Source organism: Ascaphus truei, chromosome 3, assembly GCF_040206685.1.
Source record: "Ascaphus truei isolate aAscTru1 chromosome 3, aAscTru1.hap1, whole genome shotgun sequence".
NCBI lineage: Eukaryota > Metazoa > Chordata > Amphibia > Anura > Ascaphidae > Ascaphus > Ascaphus truei.
The window spans coordinates 104,025,611-104,040,018 of NC_134485.1; the positions used below are offsets into that span (position 1 = coordinate 104,025,611).

The 14,408-nt window shown below is 44.1% G+C and overlaps 1 protein-coding gene across 1 annotated transcript in view; it reads left to right on the plus strand.

The window, feature by feature from the left end:
- SEZ6 (seizure related 6 homolog) overlaps window positions 1-14,408 on the plus strand; it is a 130,233-nt gene that overhangs the window by 25,442 nt on the left and 90,383 nt on the right. The gene's annotated exons all lie outside the window — the stretch shown is intronic.

Genomic DNA, 14,408 nt, shown 5'->3' on the forward strand with positions numbered 1-14,408 from the left:
AAGCTACAGTAAGAGATCTTCTGCATGCAGGGGCTAGGGTAGAGGTATACCCCAGGGCCCAGTTAGTCCCCTGAGACACTAGAGGAATACTGTATGTGATAGGGACTGCCTTAAGACAGGGACTCCTTCATATACTCAGAGAAAGAGGAAGAGACATGCTGCAGGACAGTGCCTGAATGCCGTGCAGCCTGAGTGCAGAAAGAGTATCCATTCCTGCAAAGAGCAGCGCAGTGCGGCGTGAGATCACTGTGCGGTTTTGCTGAGTCCAAGGATTATCCTGATCAGGAGCAGTGATCAGGGAGGTAGTAGAATAAGTGCACCACCGGGCCCCAACACAGGGAAGCACTATCCCTCACACTCACACTCTCTTTATGGTTGTGGACACTCACATTATTATCAAAGGAACTGAGGGTGATGTGATGATGGACATGTGGGTGAGGGGATGGTATGCATTCAGGGTGATGCCATGTTATTCATATGATGTATTGATGTTATGCAAAGAGAGTTTCATTGAAGTTATCGTTCATGCTCAGTAAATACTGTTTATTCACATTGTGTGTATTTACTGTATGGTTGTTCTGGTGAAGGTACACTCCCACCACGTTGGGATGCCTCATCAGTGGAGGCGCTGCACCGAGTGTAAGTATATACCCCAGGTTCCCCGTGGCGGAAGCTCAGCCCTCCTGGTTGCCAAACAGGTACATCACCACACTGATAAGTAGTCAGATACACCTACCCACCTCAATCTCACTTAGGGTGGAGGAAAGAGGGCTACATAATTAAGCAATAAAAAATGTGCATTCATAATATATAAAACTCAAAAAAGCACTTTAGACACAAGGACACATTAGAACGAGCAGGCTCCCGGCTTGGGGAAGGATTTCACACTACCTCTGGTGCATCCAGTGTCATGTACAACCCACGTCTGTCACTTCCAATCTGCGCAACTTCCTAGCCGGGTCCCCTCCGTCTACTCTCCACCTGTAATTAGACTCAACACATTGCGCTTACACCTTCATCAGGAGTCTTCTATATTCAGACTCTTGAAGCTGCCTTATTAACTGTCTACAGTCACTTAACCCCTTCCTCCCTGGAATATCAATCCCTATGTACAGTATGACAGTATGTAATGCAATGAACACCTCCAAAGGTTGCTATTCTAAACACTAAGGCATACATGAAGATCCCTACAGTATATCCAATACAAATATATCATACAAGATTCATACACCTATAATCAGTGTTCGGCAAATCACCCAAAAATCTACTCGCCCAACCAAAAAATCTACTCGCCACCTAGTCCCGCCCCTAGTCCCGCCCCTAGTCCCGCCCCTAGTCCCGCCCCCAGTCCCGCCCCTAGTCCCGCCCCTAGTCCCGCCCCCAACCCCACTTTAAAATAAAATATATAAATAAAATACATTTAATAAATTCCTAGTCAGAACAACATTCGTTTTTGACATAAATGTATTTATTGTATTACATTATACTACAATTAGTGTGTGTGTGTGTGTGTGTGTGTGTGTGTGTGTGTGTGTGTGTGTGTGTGTGTGTGTGTGTGTGTGTGTGTGTGTGATCTAGAAATAAAAGCCAGGTGTGAATGACTAGTTTCCTGAACCCCTTAACCAGTGTCTTGACGTCCCCGCTTCACAATATCTAAAGCAGCAATAACGCCTGGGATCTTACCTGATCCGCAGTCCCTCAATGTCCAGGTACCTTCATTCCAGCAATCTTATACATTGGAGGGGAGGTGTTCCCTACCTGTCTTCTGGGTTAGGGGGGGTTCCGATGTTTCCTGTGTGAAGCTTGAGTCAGATCTGGAAGAAAGCAGTATAGGTTATTTCGGTGTAGTATAGGACAGTTAAGATATACAGGGTAAATAAGATATCCAGATCCAGAGTGAGAGACAGACAGAGTGTGGGTGAGAGAGACAGAGAGAGTGTGGGGGTTAGAGACAGAGAGAGTGTGGGGGAGAGAGACAGAGAGAGTGTAGGGGAGAGAGACAGAGAGAGTGTAGGGGAGAGAGACAGAGAGTGTAGGGAAGAGAGACAGAGAGTGTAGGGGAGAGAGACAGGGAGAGTGTAGAGGAGAGAGACAGGGAGAGTGTAGAGGAGAGAGACAGGGAGAGTGTAGAGGAGAGAGACAGGGAGAGTGTGGGGGAGAGAGACAGAGAGAGTGTAGGGGAGAGAAACAGAGAGAGTGTAGGGGAGAGAGACAGAGAGTGTAGGGGAGAGAGACAGAGAGAGTGTAGAGGAGAGAGACAGGGATAGTGTAGAGGAGAGAGACAGGGAGAGTGTAGAGGAGAGAGGCAGGGAGAGTGTAGAGGAGAGAGACAGGGAGAGTGTAGAGGAGAGAGACAGGGAGAGTGTAGAGGAGAGAGACAGGGAGAGTGTAGAGGAGAGAGACAGGGAGAGTGTAGAGGAGAGAGACAGGGAGGGGAGAGAGACAGGGGGGGGAGAGAGACAGGGAGGGGAGAGACAGAGAGAGGAGAGAGAGAGAGAGGAGATAGGGGGGGACTGACTGATGGGGGGAACTGGGTGAGGAGATGGTGACTGACTGACTAGGTGGGGGGGTGACTGATTGGGGTGTACCTCTGGTGTCACACACACACACACACACACACACACACACACACACACACACACACACACACACACACACACACACACACACACACACACACACACACACACACACACCCATATACACACACACACACACACACACACCCATATACACACACACACACATACACACACACACACACACACACACACACACACACACACACACACCCATACACACACACACACACACCCATATACCCACACACACACACACCCATATACACACACACACATACACACACCCATATACACACACCCATATACACACACACACACACACACACACACTCCCATATACACACACGCACTCCCATATACCCACACACACACTCCCATATACACACACACACTCCCATATACACACACACACTCCCATACACACCCATATATACACACACACACACACCCTCCCATATACACACACACCCTCCCATATACACACACACACCCTCCCATACACACACACACACACACACACACATTCCCATATACACACACACACACCCATATACACACACACACACACACAAACACCCATATACACACACACTGCCCCATATACACACACACACACTCTCTCACTCTCACTCTACACAGACGAGGGGGGATTGGAACAGAGGAAAGGCCGCAACCAGCACCACCACCCGCTCCCCCCCCTCCTCCCCAGCAGACAGCGGGAGCGCCGGGGACAGCGGTGGGGGGAAGAAACCCCCCGCTACCACCTCCATGCAGGCAGCGGGAGCACCGGGCACGTGGGGGGGATCAGAGGGAAGCGGAGGGACATCCCCGCTCCCATCTCCTGCCCCGCGGGCTGTCACGCGGTGACAGGGGGAAGCGGGAACCGGAGGGACATCCCGCTCCCATCTCCTGCCCCGCGGGCTGTCACGCGGTGACAGGGGGAAGCGGGAACCGGAGGGACATCCCCCCTCCCATCTCCTGCCCCGCGGGCTGTCACGCGGTGACAGGGGGAAGCGGGAACCAAAGGGACATCCCCGCTCCCATCTCCTGCCCCGCGGGCTGACATGCGGTGACAGGGGGAAGCGGGAACTGGAGGGACTGTGACGGGGGGAGCGCCGGGGACAGGAGAACACCCCCGCTACCACCTCCATAGCTGCGGGCAGCGGGAGCGCCGGGGACAGGGGGTAAGGCACAGATTCTACTTACTATGTCCTCCATAAAAAAAAAAAAGAAGAATGGCCACTCGTTGGGGGCGGGCTCATATAGAGCCTGGCCGCGCTCCCACAAAGCCTGGGAGCGCGCGCCAATCAGCAGTCAGGTAGGGGGAGTTTATTTTTTATTTTTTCAGCGCGAGCAGGGAAATTTCAGCACGAGCAGGGAAATTTAAAAAAACAAACACGTGTGCTGCTTGAGCCAATATTTACTCGCCTGGAGGTTAAATCCACCCGCCCCGGGCGTGTAAATGTATAGGATTGTCGAACACTGCCTATAATACATTGTATATACCACAACAGGGGAAGGGTCAAGAGAGATCTAATGAACTAGACAGAATAGATTGGATTGGGGTCATGGATGTAGAGTGGGGAGAAGTGGGAGTTTGGCGAGCAGCGAGACACCCATATTAAATGCAGATACTAGAAACCTTCTAAAGGCTCCTGTAAATCCAATTGGAGTAGAAAAGCAGATAAGATAGCAATAACACAGACTGGGAAAAACCTAAAATGCATGCTTGCGAATGCAAGAAGCCTACCAGATAAAATGGAGGGCTTGAATTAATAAGGGAGCAGTATGATGGCGTAGGCATTACTGAAACATGAATAGAACAAGGTAAGAATCAAAAATCCAGCCGCTCCATAATACAAAAAGTAGGCACTCACCAGCAAAAAGGGGTTAAAAAGGTATACTTTAATGAACTACATAAAAAACAAAAAAACAGACAGTACTAACTACTCTCCCACATATTTCACGCCTACTGTGGCGCTTTCTCAAGGAGTAATGAGGTAAGGGAGGTCCTGGGTATTTATGACTCTCCCCGTCATACAAGACAGCTGATATCAATAATCAATTAAATATGTCTTGCAGAAAGAACAGAGAAGATAAAGAGAGAAAAAAAAGAAAAAAGAGGCAGAACATCTCACAATAATCACGCATGATCTGCAGAGATTAACCCGCACTATACCAACAATAGTTACCAGAGTTGATGAAATAAACTCATGTTTTGCATACATATTGTCCTTACTGAGTGATAGAACAACTAGCACAGTGAAAGTCTGAGCTTACAAATAAAAGTAAGCAAAATTCACCTAGTTCCTCATGTGACATAATAATATGACTACGGATACATCATTTAATACGATCCAATATGAATAATGCAATAAATCTTAGAAAATATATAAATAATTGGTTATGCATTACAAATGCACCGTAAAGAATGCAATGAATGCAAAGATGTCCTATATATAGAAATCAATTAAGGCAAAACATAGGCATATATAGCTAATTTGAGTAAGATAAAAGAATATAAAGGAAAAAAGAAGAAAAAGAAGGCAACAATATACACAAATAATGATGACTAAATCTGAAAGCTGTGTAGAACACACTAGGTAGAGATAACAAAGATTGAACTGATTAGAGCTCAATATAATGGATAAATAGTGTTGAAAAAACTAATAATAAATTTAAATATTATCATATTATCATATTATTAAAGAGAAATAAAGAGAAATAAATCCTCTTGAATTAATATATTTAAAAAAAAAATAAGTAGTGATAAAAATAACATTCATGGTATATCATAATAAGCACTAATGCTAAATTAATCTATAAGAAGCTTTTTAGATTCCAATCAATGTTTAACCCATTAGGTACTAGAGTGTTTAATGTGAAAATCCAAAAAGCTTCACGCCTGTGAAGCAAATTACTTCTATCTCCCCCTCTATAGTGTGGTCTCACAGATTCCAATGCGACACATCTGAAGTTAGTCATACTTCCATTCTGACAGGTATCAAAATGTTTAGATACAGGGTGTAGCTGATCTTTTTTTAGTGATCAATCTCATATGCTCAAGTATGCGCTGCCTCAGAGGTCTAGTGGTAAAACCCACATAACGTTTGTTGCAGCCACACATGAGCATATAGATAACATGATCAGTAGTATTACATGTTATACACGATAGAATATCAAACACCCTGTTACCATCTGTCCCTGAAAAGGTGTTAGTCTTTAAAAGATATTTACACATTTTACAATGATGGCAGGGATAGCAACCAGTGAGATTAGGAAAAAAATCCTTTACTCGATTTAAAAGTTTGTTTAGGCAAACTAGGTGATAACAAATTCCCCATAGTTTCTGATTTTTGAAACACAATTCTTGTTTCATCAGTCACTAAATCTTTTAAGAGGGGGGCTGTAGCTAGTATGTGCCAATTTTTCTTAATGATCTTTTTAATATCATATGCCTGGTTGCTCAACCTGGTAATAAAGAAAGGTGCCAATCGATTGTTAGCATTGCTCTGTTTTATTTGATTTCTTCAACTCTGGTAACTATTGCTGGTATAGTTCGGGTTAATCTCTGCAGATCATGCGTGATTATTGTGGGATGTTCTGCCTCTTTTTTCTTTTCTTTTTTCTTCCCTCTTTATCTTCTCTGTTCTTTCTGCGAGACATATTTAATTGATTATTGATATCAGCTGTCTTGTATGACGGGGAGAGTCATAAATACCCAGGACCTCCCTAACTTCATTACTCCTTGAGAAAGCGCCACAGTAGGCGTGAAATATGTGGGAGAGTAGTTAGTACTGTCTGTTTTTTTATGTAGTTCATTAAAGTATACCTTTTTAACCCCTTTTTGCTGGTGAGTGCCTACTTTTTGTATCATGGAGCGGCTGGATTTTTGATTCTTACCTTGTTCTATTGCTGTGTACAGTATGAGAATCTGCTTCACCACCGGATGCCTGGAGGAGACGCTTTTGGCAGCGTCAGGGCAGCTGCAGCAAGAAAGGATGACCAAGGTGGCGTATCATCGTGAGTAAAGGGTACTCCACGCTCGGCATAGCCAGGGTAAGGGGGACGATAGTGACTGCACCTCACAATTGGTTGTTCCCCCCTGTGTCCCCTCCTTGTCACCATTATCTATCTGAACATAGAAAACTGCAGCCCCTTAATCCTTTATTTTCCGGTGTCAACTCCTATTATTACTTTACTACTGCCTAAAGGCTTTATTTCCAACCTCCTGGAGCTTTGACACGGTTTTTTCTTTGTTTTATTACTGAAACATGGTGGGATGAAACTCATTTGTTAGTTTAATGGGTTACTCCCTTTTTTGGAGGGATCGAGCAAATAGAGGAGGTGGAGTATGTTTATATGTTAAACTGGATTTAAACCCTATTAGAAGGGAAGGTGGTTATGAAGGTATTGATGACAATGTAGTGACCTTGTGGATAGAAATTAGAAGTGGAAGTAAAAGTACAAAGAAAATGTTTGTAGGGATATGCTATAAACTACCACATATCTGTGAGATTGAGGAAGCCAAAATACATTTGCAAATGGAGAAGGCATCAAAAAAGGTAATGTTTGCATAATGGGGATTTTAGTTATCCAGACATAGACTGGAGCAATTAGATTAGCATTACAACTAAAGGAAACAGCTTTTTGGGGATGCTAAAAGATATGACATGACCCAAATGATTGTGAAACCAGCCAGGAGAGGGGTAATACTGTATTTGATAATATCAAACAATGTAGAAGTAATACCAAATATTCAAGTCTGGGAAAATTTGGGGAAAAGTGATCATAACATGGTCTCATTTGAAATAAATGATCACAAACCATATTATATTAGTGCAACAAAGACTTTCAATTTTAGAAAGGCAGATTTTAATAAATTGAGGAATAATCTAGAAAATATAAATTGGGATTATATTTTTTTCAGGAACAAATGTGGAAGATAAATGGGCAGCCTTTAAAGCGTTGTTAGAAAAGCACACTTATCAGTGTATATTCATCATCATCATAATCATCTATTTTTTAAGTAAATACATGCCTCCACTTAATGGGGCATCACAATACTTTACAGTCGGTTTGAGAACTACAAATAAATACAATTATTTTGTTACACATCAGACAGACAGGAAAAGCCAAAATTATAATAATACATGGATGCATTAAATGAACAAAGGTTATTTACAGACAATTCATGGACAGTCAGAGATATAATTATGGGCATATGTAACATTTACAGAAAAGATTCAAATTGTTTTAGAAGAGGTAAGATAGGCCTGCAATGTGTTACAAGAGGTAGGATAGGCCTGCAATGTGTTTTTAGAGGAGACCCTGTCTCAAAGAGCTTACAATCTATAGGCAGGGTAGGTTGAAAAATTGGGTACAGGGGATGAGAGGGCTGGTGAGCTTCCGAATGTAATAAAGGAGCTGTAACATTACCAAATGTCAGCAAACGATGACACCCTTTGGTTGTCCTTCAGCTTCCGCCAAAGGTTGATGTCTTCAGGACGACTCGGTTGTTATGTGTCAGAGATTCTTTGGTAGAATGAAACAGCAGCATAGCACAGTACTGGACCTCACTGCAGACATGGAGAGGGGGATGGACCGATGAGCTCCAGGTGGTCTTTGAAGTTGCTCTTGTCCTCGTGCTGTTAACCCCTTCCACGCTGGCCTTCGGAGACACTTTTGGGGCAACCCTGGTGTTATATCTCTGACAAACTTTGGTAGAGTATCCTTGGGTAATAAATATAAAATAAACAAGTCTAAACCAATGTGGCTAAATAAACAGGTAAGGGAGGAAATAGAAAGGAAGAGGCAGGCATTTAGATTCTTAAAGTCAGAAGGGACAGAGACATTGTATCAGAATTAGGCCGAGCTCATGATGGTGGCGTCGCTACGTGCGCGCGCTTGTGTTCGCGCGCTGTTCCGGACGCTTACCTTATTCCCTATAGTAGTTTCTCAAGTCCCCGCGGTGCTGCAAGCGTCGACGCTGCTACATTTTGCCGCCACAACTGAAATTGACATTTCGGACTGCAGTAGCGTGACGTCAGCGTCATGTGAGCTGGTTCGGGAAATGAGGGCAAACCAGCTCAGTGACGCATTCGCCACGCCCCCCCACCACACCCCTGATCGTCGCGACCGATTTCCTGGCACACATCGCTGGGGCTGCAGCAGCGTGCATGGAGGTGTGCACGGGAGCCCGCTCCACAACCATGAGCTCGGCCTTATGATGAATGTAACAAAAGTTGCAAAAGGGCAATCAAATTATAAAAAATGTAAAGTAAAAAAAGGATTGCAATAGAAAGTAAGATCAAGTCTAAAAAAATATTCAAGAACCTTAATAACAAACAGATTAGAAAGGAAAATATAGGACTCTTTCAGTGTGAGATGGGCAGGCGAATGATTGGAGATAAGCAAAAAGCAGAGGTATTAAATGCATTATTTGCCTCTGTATTTACCAGGGAGGAATCAATTGCAAAAATAGTGCAACTGGAGGAAGCTACAACAACTATATTTATTCTGGAGCCACAGGGTATATGCTGGATATAAGTATGGCCAGATAGCTGAACTCATCCCTCTTTAAAAGCACCACAAGTCCTTTAGTATTTTCTTAGCTTTATTGAAGGAGTCACAGAAATGAAAGGTACTTGCAGATGTGGTAGTGTGGGTAGAGATTGCTTCTCTAAATGGAGGTGCTTGTAGTAAAGAGAAGGTCAAAATGAATAGCTTTGCCAGGGGTAGGTAAGATAAGTGTACTTACTCAGCCTGCATGGGATAAGAAAGGAAGTATGTCACAATTGTCACACAGGAATAGCCTGAGGACCAAACTAACTGTAATGAAGTCAGGGTAGAAGGGATGAACCAATCTTCTGACTATGAAGATTGAAGGGTTGCCAGGGCAACCAACTAGGTTGTGTAAAGGACAAATGTATCAGTAATGTTGCCTTTACACAGGCAGCTAGCTGCTGGAACATGGGAACTAACAAGCAGCTAACTAGGGAGACAGAAATCTGTTGGCTGCAAAAAGACACAGAAAAATGTGTAATCCTGTTCCAGGACAATATTAATGAACAATTGGTTAACTGAGGAAGAAGTGCTGAGGTGGTTTGATAATATTAAAGTAAATAAAGCACCTGGCACAGATGGCATACACCCAAGAGTTCTTAAGGAGCTAGGTGCAGTAATAGCCAAACCACTGTATTTAATATTTAAGGACTCCATTTTCACAGGCTCAGTACCACAAGATAGGCGTAAAGCAGATGTGGTGCCTATATTTTAAAAGGGAGCTAGATTACACCCAGGGAATTACAGACCTGTAAGCCTGACATCAATAGTGGGGAATCTACTTGAAGGTTTAGTACGAGATAATATTCAGGAATACCTAATGGACAACAACATTATTAGTAATGATCACCATGAATTTATGATGGATAGGTTGTGCTAAACTAACCTTATTACTTTCTTTGAGTATGTAAGTAGGAATTTAGACCAGTGTAATGCAGTTGATGTGATCTACTTAGATTTTGTAGAGGCTTTTGAAAAAAATAGACAAAATACACACTGGGGGTCTGGGGGTGAAATCTAGGCTCAAATAGGTGCAGGGCGCCTGCTTCGGAAGGTTTACCCTGACCGGGCTATATACCTGGGCTTCCTGGTCCTCTTTTCAGCTAAAGATCCTAGTGGCGACCGCTACGTTTGATTTTCAGAACTTGGTCCTGACGCCTGACTTAGTCTCTGCAGGGAAGACTTTCCTAGCTTCAAAACAAAGCCGTTTGCTCTGCTATTCGTGACAGAGCAACTTTGAAAAGCCCACCCTAGCTTCATCGACACAAGTCACTAGATGGTCTGGTTCTCTGAGTCGGCTACCTCCTTACATACACTCCGCTGTTCTATGTTCAGCATGGAGAAAGGAGGCGCGACCAATCAGAGCTTGGGAATTCCCTCCCGCTAGTAGGAATAGCGGCTCGTCCTTTGGCTGATGTCAGTGGAAGGGGCGTGTCAAGCCGGCTCGGGATGCCCCGTGGGCAGGACATACGGACTGACCAATGGGAAACATGCCGACATTCTGCGGCTTCCTCCAGTCAACCCATTGCCACCTACTGGGCAGGCTACACGGAGTCTGGCAGACCAGGGGGTCTCTGTTCTCCAGACCCAGTACTCAGCCCTTCCCCGACCACTTCTCAACATCCCGTCTCCTCTTTGAACTCCGATGTCTATCCAGACTTCCCGGCACCAAGATGGATGCCCGGGCTGACTGAATAGACATTTATAGTAAATGCACCAACGCAATAAAAATATAGTTTGATACAAGATATGCCTTGGGGAGGCCCATATCTGTGAGGGAAATAGCCTGGGATATCTGGACTCGAAAACCAGGAGTCTGGGGGACACTGGGCAGCCCCAGTGTAATTCAACCCGCATATCGGCCAATCATGCCTGCACGCCGGGGAGAAATAGGAAACTACCAGTAACTTTGGACCCCGAACTCCTGCAAATAAAATAATTGAATTTCTACCCAAATATCCCACCTAAAACTTACACTCAGAAAGTTTCAAGAGTCTGGGGCAAAGGGAAAATGAAAAGTGGAAAAGCAGGGGACACTTTAACTTTTACATGTTACAATACATGGCCCCTGGATTATGGTGCTATGTAGCTGCGAGGGACCCACGGTTTTCAGGGGTAACCAGAAGGGCATAACCTTTATTGTATAGCTTTGTTACCCCCTATAGTCACAATTACCCATGGAAACTATGATAGCAGATAGAATAGATATCTTCAAAAAAAGGTTGGCCATCATTTTAGAAAGTAACGGTATACCAGGATATACCAAATACGTAAACTTGGGAAGAATGTTGATCCAGGGAGAAATCTGATTTCCATTATTTGGAGTCAGGAAGAATGTATTTCTCCCCTCATGAGACAGCATTGGATGATGTTTCACTGAGGTTTTTTATTTGCCTTTCTCCGGATCAAAATACTGTAAATACAAATATATGTGTGGGTGCTCATCTCAGACCAAGAATCTGACCTACAGGGCTGAGGCAGGATGTGGAGACTGACCACAGGCCTCGAGTCTGAGTCCTGACACAGGATTGCCAAGTTGGGGTCACAGGCAAGGATCAAGGAAGCGGCAGAGGATCAAAGTTGGGGTTACAGGCCAGGATCAAAGTAGGCAACAAACGATTGTAGTCAGGGTCAAAGGCAGAGATCAAGGCTTTTGCAAAGGAACAGGAACAAAACAAGGACTCTGAGGGTCCAAACACCTTGCTTGGGCACTGGGTGGTTGTTCATGGATGCTTGGGCCTAGGACAGGTGTAACCAATATCAGAATATCAGTCTCCCTGTTGGTTTAGAGCGAAATTAGGCCACTTCCTGGTTTTGGCCATCTTGGAGATGCGAGTTAACCTCAGATCTCAGCCATCTTGATTGCAGCAATATTAGAATCAAGGAATGCGACGGCGGGTCCTGACAGTACCCCCCCCCCCCCCCCAACCCCACCCACCCAAGAGCGGACTGCAGATGATCCACTCGAAGTTTAGAAGGGAACCTCCGGTGGAAGGCTCTGACTATGGTGGGGGCATTAATGTTCTTGGTGGTCACCCGTGACGTCTCCTCCTGGCCATACACTTTCCATGGGTCAAAGTACCTTTCCATTTCCTTCCATGTCCAGATTTGTGTGCTTTCACTGCCCCTCTCTTCCCCTCTATGCTCTTATGTATTTCCCCATGTCTTCCTTAGGGCCACCTCTTGTGTATCTCCATGATTCTATTTTGTATCTCTCTATTTCCCCTCTGGTGTCTCTGCATGGTACACTATTGTGTCTACCCATGTGTGCCAGTTGTGTACCCTTCTATGAACGTCCACCGAGTGTCCAAAAAAATCAATAGATTCCAACAATCCATTTAACTATAGCAATCCAAGAGGAAAAAATACTGTGTACAAACACCCAAAACAGTTTAAAAAAATATATATGTATACTAGTTGAAAATTACTCTATTTAAGAAATACATCTAATTTATTAATGCATCTCCCTTGGCAATAAATTAAATATTTACAGAAGAAATAGCAGCAAAGTAAACATTGTAGAAATAAATGAGATTTGTGTAACGTGGGGTTTTTTTTCATGGTGTGCACACAGCTCTTACTGTTTAATGTAGTATTGATGCATTTTGTTTCTCACAGTCAAATAAAAATACTTTCTAATCAAACCTGCCAAATAACAAAGCCATTCTCGGTGATACCTGAAAGAGGTCGGAGTTGTTAACAAGGAAACACTTAACATGCATTGAATAGTCTCTGAGACAAATAAGGAAAATGATCTAAAAGCAGCTGTATCCTGATGTTAGAATCAGTAGTGTAAAATCTGACCCGTAAACCACCTTTGAAGCAATTCACAGAAGCAAAACCTACCTTGGGGTGGGGGGATAACAATGTTTTTGCCCTATTATAATAACTACTAACCGCACAACACCTACTCTGAGAGCACTGGCACCCTCTTTAAAATAACAGCGTGAGCAATGACTGTTCTGCTGGATGTGACCTTGTATGAGATGTGTGCAGAGGTATGCAATGGAGACCGTTGTTAAGGTGAAATTAATATGAGGCTTTATTGCCTGTTCCTTTAAAGTTTAATCATAATTAAATAATATAAATTAATAAAAAATTAAATATTTCATATTTTTTGTTTGCAGTATTGTTTAAAGAATACTGCAAACAAAAATATACATAAAACAATAAACACGTATCCCTGTCTAAGGGCTAACTTACTTCCCTAGTCCCTTTCTGCAAGGCTGGGGGGGAGGAATCCCCTTACCCACTTATCACCCCAAAGTCTCAGCGGTCCTTAACGCAGGTGGCCCTTCAGGTCAGTGGTGTCCGGGTAGGTGTCTGCTGGAGGGTCCAGGCATAGAGTTCTGGTCTCCTTTAGTCTTGCTCTAAGAACATATTTCCCACTCGGCTTTCAAGCCTCTGTGGCATGCCTCCTTCCCTGACCTCAGCCGAGGGTCGAGCCTCTCTTTCTATTGGCTGGCTGGGAGTGATTCCCCTTCTCTGATTGGCTGCTCCTTCCCCCCTCTGTACTGTGGATAGCCCAGCGGAGTATATGTAAGGTGCTGACCAGGAGAGAGAGTAGCACAACCAATCGGTTGATGAAGGTACGGCGGGCTTTTCAAAGTTGCTCTTTTCGAAATAGCAGAGTAGCCGGCTTCGTTTTGTCCTGTCTTTTGCGGACAAGTTCTACAAATCGTTGTAGCGATCGCGGTCAGGATCTTCTGCCAGAATCAATACCAGGGGATTCAGGACTCAGGTCCCGGTCAGGATTTTCTGTTGGATCTCAGTCCAGGACGTCCGGAACAAGGTTCTGTTCAGGGTAAGCCCATGGAAGCTGGTGCCCTGCACCTAGGAAAGGTAGATCTCATTCCCCAGACCCCCGTAAGTGTGTATATTTTTGTATTTTATATTTATGTGCGTTTCCGAGGTCTTATCCCAATTAACCTCATTTTATTTCACTATACTGTTTTTCCTTGTGACAGATCCCTTAAATATAAATGTGTTAAGAGACCTGGTCTACCGTGACACTGGGTTTACTACTTTTGAGCCTTAACTTCCATAAAATGCATTGCAAACTCCAGTGGCAGCAAAAAGATACAAGAAGTTTCAGACTCAGGTCCGGGAACCCAGAAGAAGCCCCAGGGGCGAAATGCGCGTTGGTGGTTCTCTTTGCGGAAAACGCCACATGGAAAACTTGTGACCTGAGCCAAATACTTAAATGGGTAAAATTGTAAATGACACAGAATGATTACGTGACTGAGTGAATATTAATGACAA